Source organism: Manis javanica, chromosome 6 (assembly GCF_040802235.1).
Source record: "Manis javanica isolate MJ-LG chromosome 6, MJ_LKY, whole genome shotgun sequence".
NCBI classification, from domain to species: Eukaryota; Metazoa; Chordata; class Mammalia; order Pholidota; family Manidae; genus Manis; species Manis javanica.
Window position 1 is genome coordinate 133,673,797 of NC_133161.1, and position 21,285 is coordinate 133,695,081.

At 41.0% G+C, this 21,285-nt stretch overlaps 1 protein-coding gene and 1 pseudogene across 6 annotated transcripts in view; one reads left to right on the top strand and one right to left on the bottom strand.

The window, feature by feature from the left end:
* Positions 1-21,285, bottom strand: part of NTM (neurotrimin) — a 929,477-nt gene that overhangs the window by 120,095 nt on the left and 788,097 nt on the right. The window lies entirely within an intron of this gene.
* On the top strand, positions 7,176-7,663 carry LOC108393611 (ubiquitin-conjugating enzyme E2 C pseudogene; annotated as a pseudogene).

The following is a 21,285-nucleotide window of genomic DNA, read 5'->3' on the forward strand; positions in this document are numbered from 1 at the left end:
CCATTATATTTGGCAACATGCAAAAACTTGCTGGGAAGTATTTCTTCATCAATTGTTTAATGTGGGAACGTAATGGAGTGATTTCTAATCATGATATGGACCTGCCATGCATGGACAGGACAGGACATGGTGAATGGTGAGCTTGAGGGTGCATACACATGACTGGCTTCATGCACTCCCCCACCCCCAATGCCCACACAGGACCAGATCTTTAGGGACCAGTTTATGAAGGAAGAAGATGGGATGGGAAGGACGGGACTAATGAACACCTCCTATGCCCAGCTCTTTGCCGAGGCCATGGCCTTTGCTTCTTCCTCACAGTAACTTAAATCCCCACAGTAACTCATAAGCATCCTGCCCATTGTAAGGACAAGACACTGCAACCCAGAGAGGTTAAACAACTAACCCAAGGCCGTCACACAGGAAGTCAGGCAATTGTATATTCTCTAATAAGTTGTCCCTAAAAAATAAAAAAAAAGCTAAAATTTACACAAACTCAAAGTCCTCAAAAATTAAAATACTGCTACTAAAAAGGGAATCAATAAACAACCTGACACACTCAGATAATTTCACATGGAAAAAAATAGAAACCCAGGATGATATTACTTTCTCATGATTATTTCTCACAGAAAAGAACTAGTATCTGTTGAACACTTAGTAAATATTACCTACTTCCCACATATGTCCCCCTTTAGTCCAGAACATTCAGGCTTTAAATAGCTAATAATGGGCTCAAAGCCACTAATCTAAAAACTGGTAGATCTCACACCCATGCTCTTCCTACAGGTTTTCTGAGATCAAATAAAATATGTAGGTATAATTGAAGCACTTAGTGATCTTGCTAATCACTCTTCAAATGAATGCTATTGTGAGTTGAGATAATGCAGAGCTCAGTCAATTGGTGGTAAAGAGCATGAATGTCCTCTGCAAAACCAATATGGAATGGCTGGCCAAGATTTCTTCACAGCATGCCTGCAACATCTTTTGACATGCACAGTTCTTCACATGTACCTCAGAGGCAGGGGTTGGCAAGAACTTTCTGATCCCTCCTCCCCTTTCTAAGTTCTTACCAGAAACTGTCTGCTCTTGTTCCTAGCAGATGGAGCCTTGCTATATCCAGTGTGACTCTGATGCAAGGCCTCTTTAAGCAGTTTCCTTTGTTCCCTTTGCACCTGACATCTTACTATGTCTCTTTCCCCAAAGCAAGCATGCAGCTAATGTCCATGACACTCCAGTGACCAGTTAAGGAAAGCTATCCAACTGTACCTGCCATTTGTATCATATCCCAGACCCCACCCACTGTTTCTTCCCCCAGAGAAATGTTCTGCACAAATTCCAAAGATTTCCGGGGAAATAAGAGGCTGACCCCATGGAGCTGCAGACATAGTGCTGGCACCCTGGCAGCCTTGGCTGTGTTTGGAGGATCCCTTTAGATACATTCCAGTTTGAGGGACTGCAGTTCCTGTGGTGGTATTCATTTTCAGTGGAGGTCACTTTTCTCCAAATTCAGGAAGAGGTAAGCTAGCTCTGTGTCTTGGGTGTCCTTGCTTCTGCTTAGACACCTAGCTTGTGGAGAGACATATGGTCTTTCTAGAATAGTCTGCGTCATCATCTCACACCAGGGTGGAGTTCATGTTTCTCCATCTGAGATAGTATAAGTAAAATATGTAAGTATGTATGGTCATGTCGCCAGAATCTTGGACTCCTGGCAATGATTCCCTCTGCTCACACTCTCCTCTTGCCCTTAAAATCTGCCCAGGTGGGCAGATACCAATAGTTGCCCTCTCCCAGGCTGCCCCATGCAAGTCAGAAGGAAGGAACCTGGCAGAGATGGTGGCCCCACCTCCTGGGGGTTCCCCCTGCAGCTCTGGGCTGTCAGTCTGCTAGCCGCCAACAGCGCCAAGCTCACTTACATTCTCAGCTGCCTAGATGGTGTCATCAGCACTTTAATTCCTAATTGCCTAAAACCACTGGTAGTCATGCACTCAAACATGAGCTATAAGAACATACGCATCAGGAAATTGTGCTGACTGCAGTGGAATGTTCTGCTGAAGCCCACCCCCCTCACCCTTGGCCATGGGTGGTACACATTCCTCCACTGACTTCTCTTTCCCCTCAAGAAACTGCCCGGTTGGGTTCAGAGGGAGGTAGACAGCCCTGAGGGAAGTTTCTGACTCTGTCCATCAGATTCTTGATGTTACTTATACCCAGTAAGGAAAAATTCTGAGAGGTCCTAAAATTAAATGACATGAGGGCCAGAGAATGGGGGAGAGAGACAGGGAAGGTACTCAGTCAACAGCCACGGGTGTAGCTGACCAGAAACCCCAGCTCCTAGATGAAGTCATTCAACAATCATCTAGAAGGTCCTCAGGACCCTCACATCTCTCTTGCACATGAACAGGGGCCTGATCACCATCAACAACCAATCCACAAACCTTCTCTGGGGACTAACCACCTACTCCGGCCCTCCCAGCTCTGGATTAGTCCACCTTCCTTATCTGTAGCCAGTGTGAATTTAGACAACTAGACACCTCATAAATGTCCTGTTTCTTGATTCTGGAGGACCAGTTATTTCTGTTAATTGCTATCATTGCTGGAGAAGAAACTTCCTGTTGCAGGTCTTAGTCCTTATTTGGTTGCATCTGTAGTGGCTCAATAAACCCTTTTATTTCAGAGTCCTCTCAGTCTCTGGAGTTTTTGAATTATCATGCCAGAATAAAAATTTGAGTTGTGTCCACACTCTCTATGACCATAGTCTTTGGGAATAAAGTAGGCAAGGAGGGAACATCTTATTGTCTGGCTTTGAATACTGAAGCCTGAACAGTGGCCCCATAGCGGTCCGAAGGGACTTGTCGGTTGGTTTTAAACTGATTTTTTGTTCTTAGGCCTTATTGCCACTAAATCCCTCATAAAGGTTAAGGTGCAGCCTCTTCCCCTGTAGCATGAGGGTTGGTCTGTTTTAAGCTACAAGTTTGCAGCAAATGCAGCAGCTCTGTTAATCCCCCTGTGAAATGTCACAGAGCTGGAGCTAGAGATGGCGTGCAGCTGGGAGAGAAAAAGTTTCAACATGACTTCTTGTTAATACAAAGCTTGTCAACACGTCATCTAGAAATACCAAATGTCTTTATTAGATTCTTTTATCTCCCCCCGAGATTGGAGGGATGCTACCAGTTGCTTCTCAGTGGAGATGTCATCATCCAGAAACTAATTAAAGGCTATGCAGGAAGCTGGGTCTCTCACACTCCAGAGAACAAAATACATTAGCAACCAAACCAAATATATACCGCCTGCCTTGATATCATTCTCCTCCCTCTTACTACCATGTCTATAACCTCTTTTCTAGTTTTCCAGTTTCTACTATTTACATGGACCTTCCGTTCCAGGCATCACAGCTGGCGTAATGAAAAACAACCACAGTGTGAATCAGATCACACCATCCCTGGGCAAGCACCTCTAATGGCCCCTGATTGCGCTTAGGATGGAATTCAGAGTTCACACCTGTGCCCCTAAGACTCAGCACAGCAGGTCTCTGGGGAACTCTGGCTTTACACCATGGACTGCTTTGCCCAGAATTCACCCAGTTCCAGTCCCGACACCTGCCTTCTGTTCCTTGAAGGTAGCAAGCTGGCCCCCTTCCCCTGTGCCTTTGCAGTTTCTGTTTCATTTCCACTGTTTCCCAGACCCTCATCTGGTTAGCTGTTTGTCATTTAGTTCTCAATTGCTACTTACTCTGCATCCTTCCAGACCATGCGATCTAACACAGCTCCCTGCCCCATCCCCTTGGTCTGCCTCAGTAATTTTATGACATATATCCACTCCATGAAATGCTCATTTATGTGTTCAGTGGTTTATCTGTTCTCATTGGACTGTAAACTCCATGAGAACAGGACCAGGCCCATAGTTGTCCACTCTATCCCTGTCCCTTAGAATAGTGCCGAGCACACAGTAGTGATGCAATAAATATTTGTTGGAGACAAAAACTCCCTTGGTCAGAAATAATTTCTCCTTTCTTTGTTCTCTTGCAGTCTTTGTTCAAACCACTCTCAAAAAGCACGTCATAGTCTGTCTCAGTAACTGCTGCCATAAGTACTCAGCACCTTCCCTAGAATATGAGACTTATAAAGAAAGATCCACAATATTTTTATTTCTCTCCTATGTTTCCCTTTACATCTCACAGCCTGGAGCAGGGTTCTCTGCAAATAGGGGCACCGGAAATGACTGTTCATTTGTGTGCTTGAACTGAATCATATGTATTATCTTTCCTGTGACTCCTTGCTATTAAAAGACATATTTCTGGTCTGACCTAACTATTTAACTGGGATTATTAAATTATTACTGCCACACACATCCCAAAAGCCACATGGGTGCTATACGTGTATATACACACACATCTATTATGAATCGGAGGGCAGGTCAGCCATGTTTTCTAGTGCAAAATGACTGCTTGTCAAGAAACCAGAGTAAGTGTCAACACGCCTTTGAAAAGTCCAAGTTCAGTTTCCTCTTCTAAGGCACCAGGATATCAAAGGAAACAGTGGGCTATAGGCTGCTCTTCTTTTACAGAGAAGGTTGTGTTGAGTAACAGAGGAAAACTAAACGAAAACCCTGTCACTGGGCAATAAATTAAAAATAGGTCTGTGCTACTGAAGATAAATCAGTAACTTTAATACTCTTCCCTGAGCTGGGCATCAAGGAACATAGGACAGGTGTCTTCAAGCTGAAGTATTGGTTAAAAAGCTGTCCTTTAAATTACATTTGGGCTATTTCTTTTCTGGCTGGCTGTATTTTTTGTGATCTATCTAGAGGCTTAAAAAGACACACAGAAAAATAAATCTCAGTTCTATTAAGAACACACTATGGACTTGCATATTTGTTCTTATCTTTGGCTTCTCTTCCTTTCTATCATCCCCCGCTTCCCCCACCTCCCAATGCCATCAAACATTGGCACCAGAAAATCTTTATGATTACGCCAGACACTGATACTAATCTAATTCCCTGTAATTGCTATTCATCACCAAGTAAACTTCTTTCGTCTCTTATTAAGCTCTAGCATTCAGCCCCCACATGGCCAAAACTCCAGATATAAACTCATACATGCTTATTCCTAGAGTCAGAATGGTTGGCAAAGAAATCAGCTCCCACCTACACTGTCAATCAGAGAATGAGGGTCAGCAGAGACATCAAGGGTGCAAGCTGTGGATCTAGATGAGATTAGCACAAGTTAATGTACTTGCCTTCATTTGAAATCAGGCACAGGGCCCTGCTGAGATGAATCAATATTTAATAATTGTGAGATACAGTTTAAGGGGTCTCCATTTCATCCTCATGGGGAAATTGTTTGCAACAACATTGCACATACAGCATCTCATAATGTCTAGTGTTAGCTTCTCTGGCAATTCCTATTTTTATCAGCACTACCATCTACTTCTAAAATGCATAACAGATATAATAAGCTAACCCCCAAAAGATATCTGCCTAGACCAAAGTGGTTAGGGACCAGCATGAGCTCATAAAGGCAGGTGGTGGAATTTTCCTTACTGGAGATGTGGACTGGGAAGGGGGCTCTGGAGTCTGGGAGAAGATGGAACAACTTCATGTCCGAAAGTACTTATCAGGACCTAATTGGAAAGTTGGCCTCCTGGTTCTAAGGGCAAGTCATTGAGAGAGAGGAGACCCAAGGCTTCCATTCTCCACTATGCAACCCTGAGCCAGCTGCGATGCGCCAGGCTTCAGCTTTCATCTTTAACAGGAGGGGTTTGGTTAGCTGGAGCTCCTCCAACTCAGCACTTCTGACATTTTGGGCTGGACGCTTCTTGCTGGGGGCTATTGTCTGCATGGTAAGGTGCTTAGCAGCATCACTGATCTACCCACTTGATGCCAGTAGAATCTCACTTCCCCAACCCCCAAAGTTCGGGCAACCACGACTGTCCCCAGACATTGCCAAATGTCCCTGGGAGGGTAAAGTCACCATCACACACCCACCCCTTCCCCTCAGAACTATTGTGCTAGCTAATGCTTCAGAGGGCTCCTCACTTCCCCTGACTCTGTGCCTCTTTTGCCCTCTTAGAGGCACAGGTTGCAATTGTTTGGAAGCTTCTCCTACGTATCATTTGCCTTCTAGTTGTCCAATCATGGTTCACTTTCAAAGCAGAGACATACTTTGTGTGCCATGAAGGTCATCTCTCAGCCCTTGAAGGAACAGTGGTGCTCTCTGCATCGCCACATTCCTCGGCACATCCCCCATGGATGCTGGCCAGTTCTGCTCCAGAGGCAGATGCCGCGTCCACAGCACTGACTTGCCCTCCAGGGCCTGGAGGCGCCTGAAGCTCTTCACTCTCTTGTCCTTTCCCTACTATCTACTCAGCACTATCTCACTGCCCCCTCTTGCAGGTTACCAGCAATGCAGGGGAGCAGCTGCTGAATGGCTCATTACCCAGGGCACATTCGTCAGAGAGAAGCCTCAGCCTGAGCGCTGTAATGAATCCTTCAATCGGCTAGGAATGAATGCATTAATCTGGGGCTATTAGAGTCTTTTATCAGGCTGCCTAAAATATACTGCCTTTCCAAAGCACACTGAGCAGGCATTTCACCCTAAAGGGATATGTGGGAGGGGAGCACTATACTGGCACTAACTAAAACAGAACAGCTAAGAAAAATGTTAGGGGGGTAGGGTTGCAGAGAAGCCGGATATGCTGTTGCTGAATGTACTTGGAGACTTCTCTTATTTTCTCAGGGCACCCAATCTAAAAAAAAATCCCACCCTCTGATAAATGTCCTTCCCTGTGAAGATGAAAAATAGAGAAGCAAGACTCTGAGAACGTCCTCAGAGTCACACATGTCCCCATGGGATTTCATGGTGAGATTAGAAAGGCCAAGGACCGTGCCAGCTCCATTTTCATCAGACACACAGTGGAGACTGAGAGATGGCACATATATGGATGCTGGCTTTTAGAGATACACTATGTTCTCCAAGGCAGGGATAAAGGGGGTGGCTGTGTTCACATACCTGTCTCCACCGCACAACGCTCTCTGAATGCACGACCACAGGTGCCTTCCATGCCGCCACCCAGGCCCTCCAACCCTCCTTCGTGAGAGCACAGGGAGCCCCTGCCAGAGCCACCTGAAGTAGCAGTGTGACAGGCACTGGCACCAGGGTGACACCACAGTGTCAAGAGGCTATAGCAGGAACTGATGACCCTCATGATTTCTGGCAACAAAGGAATTTCTGCCTTCCCTGAATCAGACAACCTTTACAAATGGGTGGGGACCATCCACGGAGCAGCTGGCACAGTATACGAAGACCTGAGGTATAAGCTCTCTCTGGAGTTCCCCAGTGTCTACCCTTACAATGCACCCACGGTGAGGTTCCTCACACCCTGCTACCACCCCAACGTGGACACCCAGGGTAACTTCTGCCCGGACATCCTGAAGGACAAGTGGTCTGCCTTGTATGACTTCAGGACCATCCTGCTCTCCATCCAGAGCCTGCTCGGAGAGCCCAACATTGACAGCCCTTTGAACACACATGCTGCTGAGCTCTGGAAAAACCCCACAGCCATTAAAAAGTACCTTCAAGAAACCTACTCAAAGCAGGTTTCCAGCCAAGAACCCTGATCCAGCCTCTCTCCTGTGTTGTCTTTTTATTTTTTCCTTAGATGGTCTGTCCTTTCCTTGATTTCTCTATAGAACTCTGTATCTTAAGCTGTGGTGTCATTTTTGTTTTGTTTTTTAAATTAAGTCTGGTTGAGCCCTTGTGAATATATTAAATAAATCCATTTTGGGTTTAAAAAAAAAAGTGAGGGCACCTCGGGGCCGAAGGGGGGATGATGCCTCAGGGCTTACGGGCTCCATGTACAAAATAGAAATGAGTACAACTGCCTTGCCTTGTAGAGTTTTTGTGGGAACCAAATCAGGCAATTTATGTGAATGTGTTTTCACATCAGTAAAGAAAAGGTGCGGCTGTGATTCTATGCCTGCAGACCAGAACATTTCCGGGACGGAGAGACAAGCTGTTGGATGCCATGGCCGTGTGGAGGATGAGATGGTGTCTCTATCCGCTGCCACTACTATGAATTTCCAGTGACCTGCGGTTTGCTCAGCGAGCTGTGAGCCCAGAGCCAAATCAAAGCGGAGGCTGCCCAAGCAACCTAAGACTGGATGGGATTTCCACTGACGAGGTTTGGGCTGTTAGAAATACACAAACTCATGTATTCAGGGGTCTGCTGGCCATTGGCAATTTCTTTTACCTTTGGCAGCTCTGTTTTCCAATTTGCTTGATCACACCTCGCTATGATTTATGCTCCTCATAGGCAGAACATCAGAATGAGAGGGAATCAAGTAAAACTTCAGGTGCCCCTAGGAGACCTCCGTGAGGAGAGAGCTGCGGCAATAGCTCAGCGGTCAAGTTCTGGTCACCAACGGCTCCTGCCTGTGTTTCTTTCTGCTTTAGTAAATGTGAAATCAAGTGTGCTTCCCCAAAGCCTAGGATTTATCGATTTCAATCTCCTCCTAACCATCTAAGGCAGAACACTTTAGATTTGACTTCATTCTTCCCCTAATCTCTCATTTCTAGGATGGAAAAGAGATTAATAGGCAAGTGTGGCCATTATTTTTGATTAGGATGAATCAAATCCAGCACAGCTGTCTGCTTTTAAGTGCTTGACCCATTATTTGCCTGAGCACAAAGCAGTGTCAACATCAGAAAATCCAAGCCCCCAAATAAAGTGAAAGTAATTGATGCTCCTGAAGCCCTGCAGCCCCTCTCTACCCTAACTCGGGCTTCTCTCAGCAGTCAGAGAAGCTGTTGAACTAACTTCAACTTTCTCCCATGTCAGAGATCTGGAGCTATGTTACTGACTGTGGCCAGCAGACACTAATGGCTAACAATATATGTACATATATTTTAATAATGGAGGGTTTTTTTCTTTTCTTTTTTTTACTATATACAGCAAAATTAGCAATGCCTGGCCATTTAATTTGGAATGGATTACCATGTCCCATTTATGTAGCTATTGGGGAGAGAAGAAAATAACTATTTGTGGTATAACAAAATCATATGCAATGGGATAATTGGAAGGCAGCAAGCTCTAATTTTGGGTATCGCTTCTCATTAGACAAGCACTGGAAAACTCTTTACGGGCATCATAAATGCAGAGTTTATTTCAGAGCAATGCTCTGATAAAAGAAAATTTCCTATCTTGAGAAAGAAAAGTGTGAACAGGGCATTAAAGGGAACAATGCAAGGTTTGATATCTCTTGCAGAATATGTATGCATATACATTTTGTTTGTATATATGTACGCAGACTTAGGTATACACATACATGTACATATATACATGCATGCCACATGTTAGGGTATGAGTGAGAGCAAAGGCAGTAGAGAGGAAGGCAGAGAGAAAGCGTTTGATGTCTAAGCATGTAATATCTTCCAACACTGAGAACTTAGAGTGTTTTGTTTTCTGTTTTTGTCAAGGAGCTGTTCTATTTTTACAGCACTGAACACAGACACACGACTTTTTTAGAGGAACTGAGAGAATAGCAGATCAGATGTCATCATAAGGCTGTCACAATGTATAAATCTGGTGTGTGAGGTAGAGGACAATAATAATCCAAATCAACAGGAATTAAAACAACAGGAAGATGAGCTGAAAACGGAAGACAGTTTCTCAAGAACTTTGCTTCCTAAATTGCAAAATCTGACCCCAGGAAATGAAACAGGTCCATGGTGACACAGTGCATCATTAATACTGTACTCACCCAACTCAAGGCCAACTGCCTATAATTAAATATTCTTTTTACCAGAGAACTAGTTGATTCTCCATCAAATTCATGTGACAGAAATATCATGAATTCAAAATACACAGCATTGCAATTTTAGGGTACCAATCCCTTCCTGGTTCTCCTTTCTAAGTTCTAACAATAGAAAGCTGAGAAAGGCTTCAGGTGGGACCTAAAGGCTATACCAGTATTACTGCCAGGGCAGGAGAGCTGGGAGTGGACAAGGCCTGCAGGAAAAGGGACTCACTGGTCCCTTCCTCTTGAAGTGAAAAGAAGCAGCTCTTTGCTTAGAGCCAATCTGATCTAATTATCCAGTAGTAGCTGGAAGCGTCTTAGAGGGAGCAGAGCCCTACCTGTCTGTGTACTGCAAGAACCTGGATGTGCAAGTGTCTTCTACACCTGGGATAAGAAGGGTCCAAAGAGCATGAGACGGGAGAGGACTCTGCTTTGCAAGTAGCCAGTGGGTCAGCTGGATCAGCCCAGCCTCAGCTTTTCTTTTCCAAGAAGGTTAAATTGGGGAAAAAAGGGAGAGAACATTTTCTCCAGTGCCTAAGCAGGGCACAAGTTTTGGTGGCTTTTCCCTTTGTCTATTGGTAGACACGGATAGGGAGCAGGAAAAACTATGGATACCCCCGTTCCTGGTGGGCTCTCAAAAAAACATAATGAAACATTTGAAATACAGAACCCTTTCCTTTCTTACTTTAGTTCAAGGGTATGTATAGGAGGTGCTAAGATTAAATGATTTTCCTCATTAACAACGCAGGTAACATTCATAACGTTGCTGGCGTTGCAGGAGGTTAAAGGGATGCAGGCCTCAGATCCTAAAGCAGTCACGGCTGCCATTTGTCAATGGATAAATTGATGCTGTTGGCCCAGATTGCAGGGAAATCAGTGAAATGAGGGTACTGTACCTTTGTGTTGTGCATTCACTTGTTTATTATGTAATGATTTAAAATCTCCAATTACCTACTAAAATCTTTTATTTTAAATCAGAGCACAGTGACTGAGATGGAAATATTTTATACCAGTATTTTCCCAACTCTGGTCTCCAGAACTTAATATTTCACAGAAATTCTGTCTGGGTAGAGTATCATATTTCAGAATAAAAAAAGTGTTCGTGCATTATTATAAAATTATTATTTTTCAATAATTAAATTTGTGAGATTTCCTAAATTTAGTTCATCTCTTCTTCTTGCTCCCGATTAGGTAATTTAGTTTCCAACAACAGCACTTTTTATTTTCAAATACAATAAATAATTGGCCTTAGCCTAATTAAGAGTTTGTAGCTTTAAGGTTTCTACAGCCTCATAGATCTAGAGAATATGTGCTTTCCCTGGTTCTCTCAAGGAACATGGACTTCTTCAAATGGCACCTGTGTTTATCAAGGTAGTCATTTCTGTTTGGGAACAGTGTGCTAGTAAATGCACACTTCCTAGGCTCTTCCCCTTAATGTTGCTCACAAATCTGGGCCCTGTTAGTGTGATGTCTGTTAATCCAGACTTCCTAAGGTAATGGAAATTCTAATGTAAAATGCAAAGAAAGCTGCCATGTATTTGAACCTTACAGGAAATCTGAGATTTCTAAGACATCAAAGGAGAGTATTATAGATAAAAGGACCATGTCTTCCCACATCCTGTTAAAGTCTTAGGAAGGTGCATGGTGCCAATTACAAACTGTAAGTGATTAAGGTGGAACTTCCTTAAGGCCCTCACACACTTGGTTTGCTCATTTCATTATCAAGTGGAGCCAGTGTACCATGGTGCACTCGTCTCGAACCAGTTGGTACACCTCTTCCTGAACTTTTCTGGGTCTTCACAGAGTCATTACAAATGTGTTCATTTATGCAGTAGTTGAACAACCATTCCCTGATCACCTACTATGCGCCAGTACCGCATAACAGAGAAGGGAATGAATAAGACAGGAGCATTCACTGCAAGGGTGTGCCAGCAGATATGCAGAAGTTAATGATATATGCAAAAAGTACTGGAGTGCTGCCATGTGACTGTGATGGGAACATAGGGAGGGAGCCTTGGGGGAAAATGCAAAGAAAGCTGCCATATGCATTTGAGCCTTACAGGAAACATGGGAATTCCAAGGCCTCAAAGGAAAGTGTTACGCACCCAAATGCGTGAAAGCTAGAAGTACATCTCCGAAATGCCGAGGAGTTGGTGAATTGACTTATTCTTGCTCCTCTACTGTAACATATGTGGTGTTGAGTGGTAGGAGATGGTGATAGGAAGATAATTTGGGGTCCCATTTTGCAGTAGTTTTTATGTCTGACTAAAGAGTTTGGATTTTTTCTCAGGATTCTAAGCAGGGGAATAACAAAATCAAATTTATGTTCTGGAAAGATAATGCTGGGAGCAGTATAGAGTACATATCCGAGAGAGGTACTAATTAGAAGTAGTTACTACTATTACTACAATCATTATTACAATGTTCCCCACCCCACTCACCACTGCTTTTCACTTTTAGTGTTACCCTGTCTTTATTGAATGCCTATTGTTTTTGAGTATTCAAAATGCTCTAAGCATACTGCCTCAGTCTGTCCTTGCAACCCATGTGGCAGTCGTTATTAACCTTATTTTACATACAATAGAGCAACATTAGGTAAAGTCTAAGGTCACCCAGCTAGAGAGTAGGAAAAGTTTGATTTGAACACAAGTAGTCTGACACTGGGCCCATACCCTTAACACCCATAAGGTCATCATTGCTGGGAAGTATTAAAAATCCTCTTCAGAAATGACTTGGAGTGGACTTACGAGGGGAAAGAGTAGAGTGCAACAGAATTAAAGAATATTTGGTAGATAGAATGGCAAGATGTAGTAACTTAAATAAGCAATACTAACAGAGTAGATGTGTACCATAAAGAAAAATAAACAAAAATAAAACCTTGCAGATGATTCTCAGGTTTCTGGCTTACTTGACTGAATGTATGTTTGGTGCCATTTGTGGAGATGAGAAATACCTAAAGAGAAGACTTACCTCATGAAATATTCAGTGGGCATTTACCATTCCTTCAAGTTACTATCTAGAATCTGAACCATCTTCCTATATTTAAAAAATCTAGATAGTGAGTCCACATTGAAATATTGCAAGGTCAGAGTTGTGCTCTTACAATTTGTTGGCTGGAAAATTGACATATCGAGTGGTCTCTGTCTAATGGATGCTCTTGCCAAGGACTTTGACTTTACAGCAAGTGATGAAAAAAGGTAGAGACAGTTTGAAATTCATGAGATATCTAATGCTCAGAAGGGCCCCAGTGGTGCCTGTGTTGGCTGCAGTGGCTGCAGTGCCTGGTGCAACTCTGCTCATATTGTGACTTTTTCTGTATATTGATCTCTTCCCCTTTTTTGAACCAACCCTCCATCAATTCCATGAGTTCTACAATATCTTTGCAATCAATTTCCCTTTTGTACATCATCCTGCATCAAGCTCTCTTGATCGAAAACAAGAACCCAGTTAGGTACAGTGAATAATTAGAACAGTTTGGAATATTTCGAGTTGAAGTTGTCCACAGGGCATACAAGATAAGATGTTTAGTAGATGACTTGTAATCATTTGGGAATTTAGAAAAGAAATGAAGCAGAACAGACCCTGATGACTGCTCAGATCAATACCTTCATGCTAGTGCCGTGACTGAGTAGAATCACCTGGGAAAGACATGAAGGGAAGAGACTCAGTTTGGAACTCAGAGAAATGCCAGCATGGATGATTTAAGAGAATGATCTAGATTATCAAACAAAGGAAACTGAGTGGAGTGGTTTAAAGTTGGCTGAAAGTCTGAGAGTGGTTTCATGAAAAGTTAGGAAGAAAGAATATCAAGGAGAGTGGTGGCAACTATGTCAATTCTAGCAGAAAAAAAGTGAAAAGACATCGTGGAAGTTGACACTAGGAAATTACTGGGGTCCTTAGAAGAATAGCGTACCTTCCTTATTTGTACCTTATTCTGATCCTTAAGTAAAGCAAGTAGCGTAAATTTATATATGGATGACTGACCATACTCACATACTAATAAACCAAACTTTATCACTTTTCTCTGTATGCATTTTATTTTTATTCCTCTGAAACTCTTTCCAGGAAAGAGCCCATGTTTACTTGAGGCTGATTACTTGAAGAATAAAAATAAAGAAAGCCCAATGACAAGCCTCACCAAATTGTATTTTCTTTTATCCTTTAAGGATAGGTGGACTGACGTGTTCTGCTGAACTACCAATTATGGTGACTATAAATGTATTGGACGTACAGAGATTAGTAACTCAGGTCCTTTTATTTGTGCGTAGCTGTCCAGGACACAAATTACAGAAAAATCTGTGAAGATTTGTTTTCTTTTTAACTCTGGCTTGGAAACCTAAGAGCATGCAGGTCTGGAATCAAGGACAGACCAGAACGACTTGTTTAGGGGAAGCTGTTCAGTTGTACAAAATTTCCATCATTCATCCTCTTCCCTTAAGGACTTAAACACTTTTTTTTCATTTTCCTTGTTCCTTTGAAGTTATCTACTTTACTTCTTAGCTAATCTCTGCCTTTAATAATAATCTATCATAGTTTAGTAGCTTCTTTAAAAGTCATGTTTGACTTAACTATCAACTTCCCTTTGTTCCCTTTGCCTTCTGAAAGTCCTTGCTAATGATCTCCAACATCTCTCTATTGGATCATTTCATCCTCTTTCATCTTTCAGATTATGCAATTATTTATTACACTGTGAATACAGATACAAAGTGAATGTGAAGTCCCGTGCAGAATGAATCACCTTCCTCTCCAAACCTGCTCCTTCTTTTACATTCCAAGAACTATTAAACTGGTGTTTATGTTCTTTAAAGAGGTTCAAAGAAGGAATGAGATTTTCCAGTGGAGGAAAGTGTATGCAAATTAACATTACAATTACTACCATTTCCCATTTTCAGGTAAAGAAACTGAGGCACAAAGAGGTTAAGAAACGTTTCATGGTAAACAGCCGGACTTTAAAATAACCAGTTTGCTCTCAGTGGCCACATGTTATACCAACCCTCAATCCAGGAATTTTCCCTTTCTTCCCATACCAGTCACTGAGTCCCATGGATCCTCACTGGTGAACAAAAGCCATTCAACCCTGTATCTTTTCCACCATGGTGGCTAATTAGCTTAACTCAGGCCATTCTCACTACTACCCTAAAGTTACTATAGTCAATTTTGTCCCCTTTCTAAACCATTTTCCAAAATGACTTTGAATTATCTTTTCAGAAATGAAAATATCATCTGCTTATCATATTTTAAAGTATTCATTTTTCATTCAGGTTTAGAGGGCATAAAATCCTTCACTGAGTATATAAACTCAGGGTCTTCAGGATTGGCACACTTACACCTCTCCAATCTCACTCTTTACTGCAATGCATCCAACTATACACCCTCTCTCTCTCTGACACACACACTCTCTCTCTCTCTCTCATAGCCATTGTCTACCTACCACCGTCTTTCTACCATTATTACTTACGATATATTTTAGGATCTTTGTCTATCTCCACCTCGCGAGAATTCTCTCTCATGCACTCACTCTGGTTCCTTGGATTGGGAAAAGTACACAGCTAACTCATCTTACCTCTTCAAATCCAGACTCAGATCTGGAAGCCTCCCCTCCACTCTACCTTGAAACAGTTCAATGTTGACCTTCTTTGTGGTTGCTCTGGCATCTTACCACAGTTCATTGTTATTAGATGCTAACATGCTAACAGAGGGTAGAGCTTCCTAAAAACTCTTTGAGAGCAGCCTTTCTCCTTTATATTTGAATACCCAGACAGTACAGAATGCCTGTAACATAGCAGGTACTCAATAAATTAATGGTAAATAAATAGAATATGGATTAAAAAGTGAATTCAGCTTATTTAACTAATATAATTGTTTGAACTGAATAACTGAAACACTCAACTTTTTATTTGCTTTGGTGGACAAATGAAATGCTAAATTCACATAACCTACAGTTCTCCATATTTTTAAAACATTTTTTCTCTGAATAAAAGTATTTCCTCTATGAGATGGCCTACATGTACATTAGTGAAGTTTTTTTCTTTTAATTTTTAATTATCTTCTTCCTCATCATGCTTTCTTTGTGGACAAATGAAGAGCATTCCACCCCCACCTCCAGTTTTTAAAATGGACAAATGATCCACATCCCTAAAAAGCACAAGTGTTCAGTTGTCCAGGGCATATTTAAAATAAGTTATTCCTAATTACTTATATTGTACTGTTTCCACAATAAATTTGAGGCATCTTACAAAGAAAATATTAAATAAAAGAATAAATTAAAACACAAAAGGTAAGGTCCAAGGAAAGGGAGAATACTTCAAATATCAAGCATAAATAGCAACATAAATTTTTATGGTAAATTTCAAACTGCTTTTTGAGCTCCTGACAGGAAGGGGAAAATGGGAAAGATGTTTAGTGATATGGTTGCTTTATTAAGTAAGAAGGAAACATTGATGCTTTTATGAAAAGCAAAAGAAAGAAGCTAACTTACATATTTAAGTTTATCCTTATTCACTCTTTTTACACAAATAGTAAGTATAAGCCATGTGTTTATCCCTGAGATCTCAATCTTGGTGATCCTGATAATTCAGGGTTTCCTTATCTATTACATGAACCACATGTGATCTAAGACTTATGGCATCTTATGTTCTGTAAATATTTTTAACTCAGGCATCAACATAGATATGTATGTATTCTATAACCCAGTTTAATAGAAGTTATTCAGCAAAGCCGCTGAATTACTCCACTATTAGTTTATTCATTTCTTTTGTCATGTGTGTGAGGAGTAATAGAGTTGCTTTCGGACATTATAATCAAGAAACACTGAATAAGGAAGCAAACAGTATCCTGGATTAAGACTGTGTCTCTATTTTAAGTTTTTGAACAGTTGCCTGCATCAACTGGGAATTAACTAGAGGTTTACCTAGTCAGAATAAGTATATTAGTTCACAGTCATTAGCACAGAGATCATAATTCTCCCAGTGTTTTATCCATGTCCCACAGGAGCTTTGTTGATTTCAACAACAAGGTTTTCATTTGCTTTAGGCATTATTTTACTCTGTTTGGTTCATTGCTCAGGTGTGGAAGCATTGAACTCAATTATGGCTCCTTGAATAGAGCTTTGAAGTACAGCATTACTAAGAAGTTGTGGTTAGGAAAATTCAAATGTCTTCTGAAATGCTCTGTATTTTATCTAATTTGTTGTGAAACATTATCCTTATTTTTATCAGCAATGATAGTATCATAACAGTGTCATCGATCCTATCCCTTGTTCCATTCTGTAGCAACGTAAGTGCAAAAAAATGTATTAAGGTTTTGGTATTCACCAGTTGGAACTGTTAAAGCTATTAAATTGGATCATACTGTGGTCACTGGATTGGAGTGCTGCTGTTGAGCTCCAATATATACTTGTATAAGGCCAACTGAATCTGAAGGAAAGAGAGTTTCTGTCCATGGTGCTGAAAGCAAATAATCTCCCACAGGATTTGCTACTGAACAAGTTCAAAGGAACTTCTTATGTTGAATCATGCGTACATTGTAATGTCTCTAATAAATCAATTACTTTTTGGCAGCAAAATGTCACAGCATTTCAGATTCTTATAATCACCTCCACTTCATTGAGTTTTAAGCTATTGTAGTCCACACAATCTAGTGTGGAATATATCATGCTAGGAGAAGGTTGAGTAACAAACAATAAAAACTTTAGACTTGTATACTTGACTAAGATCAGAGGGATAAAAATTCTTCCAACTCCCAGGATACTAAGGAATATGTAGATACAATACTCCATCTCAAGCACTCTGAGAGGAAATCCACCCCCTCGGTGTCTTATTTGAAAAGTCCTTTGGAATGTATAGAGAAGAATCCCTTAAATACTTATTATTTGTTAAACAGCAGCATATGTGTGCTATCCTTTGTTACTTATATACCCCCGTTTTACACCCTTCAAATGTCAAGATGTAACAATACCTCTACTCCTACATACTGTACTGCAAATACGAAAGAAACTGCCTTCAACTTAAAAGTTTTTCATCTCTTATAGAAATGGAAAACTTTCTGAAACTGATTTTCCTGTTTTTTTTTTGAAGGTTGATTCTCTTTCTCTAACTGATCAAAATGCCAAAAGCCGTCTTTTACAAATGCCTGCTTTTTATCACCTAACCTTGTGCAGTAGCCCCTCCTGAGGCACTGTATTTGACTACTTCTCATCTGGAATGAGAAGCAATATGAGCATCCCATGGATAGATGAATGAACAACCCTTCTGCATACTTCAGATTGTTCTGCATACAGTAATGCTTAACTGAAGGAAAAATCTGAATATGCTTTGATTAAGCAATATCTCTCATAGATTTATTCAATGAAACTTTCTCTAGGGTCAAACATATTGGGATCACAGTAGATGGTGATGATATGGAAATAAAGTTTAAAATCCTGGCTTGTATCCTCAAGGGATGCAATGAGGACAAAGAAAACACCCAGATACTCACAAAATGGTATAAGGAATACTACAATCATGAAAAGAATAAAAATATTTGAAAATTCAAAGGGGGAACCCAGTGGCTTTTTGAGGTGGTGTGGGGTGAGTATAGGAGTATCTAAGGGTGGCTTCTCAAAGAAAGAATGAGTTAGGACTTTTTTTTTTGGCTAAGCAGAAAGCAGCAAAGACTGACAGAATCTGAATGAGATCCTGGTTATATCTCCTACAACTACTCCAGAAAGTCAGTCTCTGCATCTCCATCTCATCATGGAGAATTTAGTCTTCATCAGCTGTAAAGACTACATTCTGGTATATTTTAGAAAATCTTGGTTAACTTGACCAAATTTGAGGTCCTAATGATTATGGAGATGCAAAAGAGAGGACAGGAGACAGGGTGTGGACATATGTAAGTGACAATAGTATGGGTGGGCTGTGTGATGAAAGAAAGAGAGACAAGGGCTATGGGCTGAGAATGATAAGCTGATCACTGCAAAGCTGAGAGAAGATCACAGGCTCAAGAGGAAAGGCCATGTGCCTCCACTCACAGGATCACTGAGAACCAAATATAGCCCACACCTTTAATTAAAAATCCTACATGTATATATTCTGCACTAAATCATTCTCTAGTACCAAGCCTGGGCACTTTTATTACCCACTTTATTTGCAAAGCAGCAGCCTCCCACATCCCAGGACTGAATGTTGTTTAACTCCCTCCAGCATGCTGCAGGGGAAAAGGGAAGGGCCTTGGTCACCTGGTTCAGAACAGCCATGTCAGATAAATGTGAAGTCCTGTTACCCAGAAATATTCATCTAAGGAGAAGAGAGAATTTGATTATCATGAATTCTGCTCCACACTCTTCTTCCTGCCCGACCATAACCTCCCTCTCCAGAGCAACAATAATCTGAACACAAACAGACGTGAAGCTTTTCAAAAAGTAATGAACTCTGAGGCATTGGAGCCAAGGCAAGCATGGTTTAAATGCACAGCTCCAGCAAGCCAGAGAGGCTATCAATTATACAGCCCTGCCATCGAGGAAGCAAAAATAATATTTCAAAAAGTCATTGCCAGAAAGCGGAAGAAAAAGAAGAAAATGCCACAGAAATTGCACCATTCAGAGCAAGCAGTTCCAAGTGCAAAGATGAGTGGTTAAATCCTGCAAAAGGAAGCGCTATCCACCCAGAAGGAAAAAGACAGCAGCATGAGGTGACTTTCCTATGGTTCTGCTCCTCATTGAACACAACTGAGTCCATGATGTCATTTTATCAGCATTGTTTTCTGTTACCTTTAGGGCATGCACAAAAATACATTCTTCGTTTGCCAATCCGTTCACAGACATTTTTGAGAACTTAAGACAATGCATCACATAAATGCAGGGATTCATCAGTTGATTTAACTAGTTCACATCCATGACTTAATTTTATTCGTGAAGTAACTATTTAAAGTAGGGAAAGGAGCGTTATGATTTTGAAGATAACAGAATCAAAGCCTGGAATAGTTAAGTGACTTATCCAAGGTCAGCTAGTTATTAAGTGACCTGCTGAGGGCCTAGAACACAGGAGGTCATCAGTAAACAGTTTTGGGACTAAAAAATGATAAGTCTTAACTATTAAGTGTCTTCAAGTCACAAACTTTATCTTCTAATAGCCAGTGTAGGCCTCTTTCCAATGCATGTCTCCATTGAAGGTTGGATAGGAGCAAACAGGTTTTATAAGACATGGTCTAACCACAAAGACATAAGACACATTCTTTGGCTAAAGCATTCTGTTTCTTTTTCTTTTTCTTTCTTTTTTTTTTTCTGCTTGTTGTTTCATGTTTTAGGAAGTAAGGGTGGAGATAGTCCATTATTTGAAAAAAGAAGTTCATACCATTTAGGCTGTGATACCTTTAAAAGTAAATGTGTTACCCTATAGAAGAGCAAGGAATTGGAAAGACCAGCAGATCTGTAGCCAGGGGGCTCTACTCTTCAGTAGGGCACTAGTCACATTCTGTGAGCCTCACTCACTTTCTTCACTTCAAAAATGGAACTGATTATACTTGGCCTACTTACTTCATAAGGTGGATGTGATAATGGACAGGGAAACCACTTCATTAAGTCAGTCAACTATTACAGATGTGGTAAGAGTTTGAGTAACCATCCTCCCAGGACCTCAGAGACCCTTCATGGAAAAGAGGAAATACATCTGGTAGAATTAGTAAAGTAACAAGAATAGGGGCAGCAATCATAATGCTTATCATATTGGTACACAACTTTGTGGCTTAACATGCAAAGAAAATAAATGGAGATAGTCAAAAGCATGAAATTGGAGCAGTCAGAAGTTCCAATACCCACTTTCTGTGCACTCATGGGCAATCATAAACAGCTTATTTAACCTCATTAGATCTGATTTCTTAATCATAAGTGGTATTGATGAAGAGATTTAACTTATAAGCTTCTTTTGAGGTTTAAATTAAAAATGTACATAGAAGACAACACAATACTTGGAAAATATGTGGAGCAATCACAATAATTATTTGTATTATTACATGTTGTCGTATTTTTTCAAATTTTGCAAATGTTCTGTGTAAGGACAATTGGATTGACATAGTCTATTTTCCATGTCTACATGTCCAGTATCAGACACTAATCGACCTAATGGGGTAATAAAATTCAACTAGTGAATTGTGGTGAGAAAGCTGGAAGATGTTTAGACACTTAGAGTAACAAAATGACATGCATGCTATATGACTTTTCATACTAGTCCTTTGATATTACAATTGATCTTGCCTGGTTCCCTCCTACATTGATCTGTTCAGAATGCTCTTGACACAAATGCAATTTTCTGTGGCCAGCAATCAAATCCACCAATCAAACATAGCAAAAGCGATCGAAACAACGGGCAGGAGTTAGGCTATTTCCAGCACAAATGGTCAGTTCCTGAGTTTCTGACAGCATCAAGTAGAAAAATCAAAATAACTTGAGACAGAAATAGCCCAAAGACGTTGGGTCTCCAACCCATTTGCAATATTCCTATGTGACCTGGAGCCCTC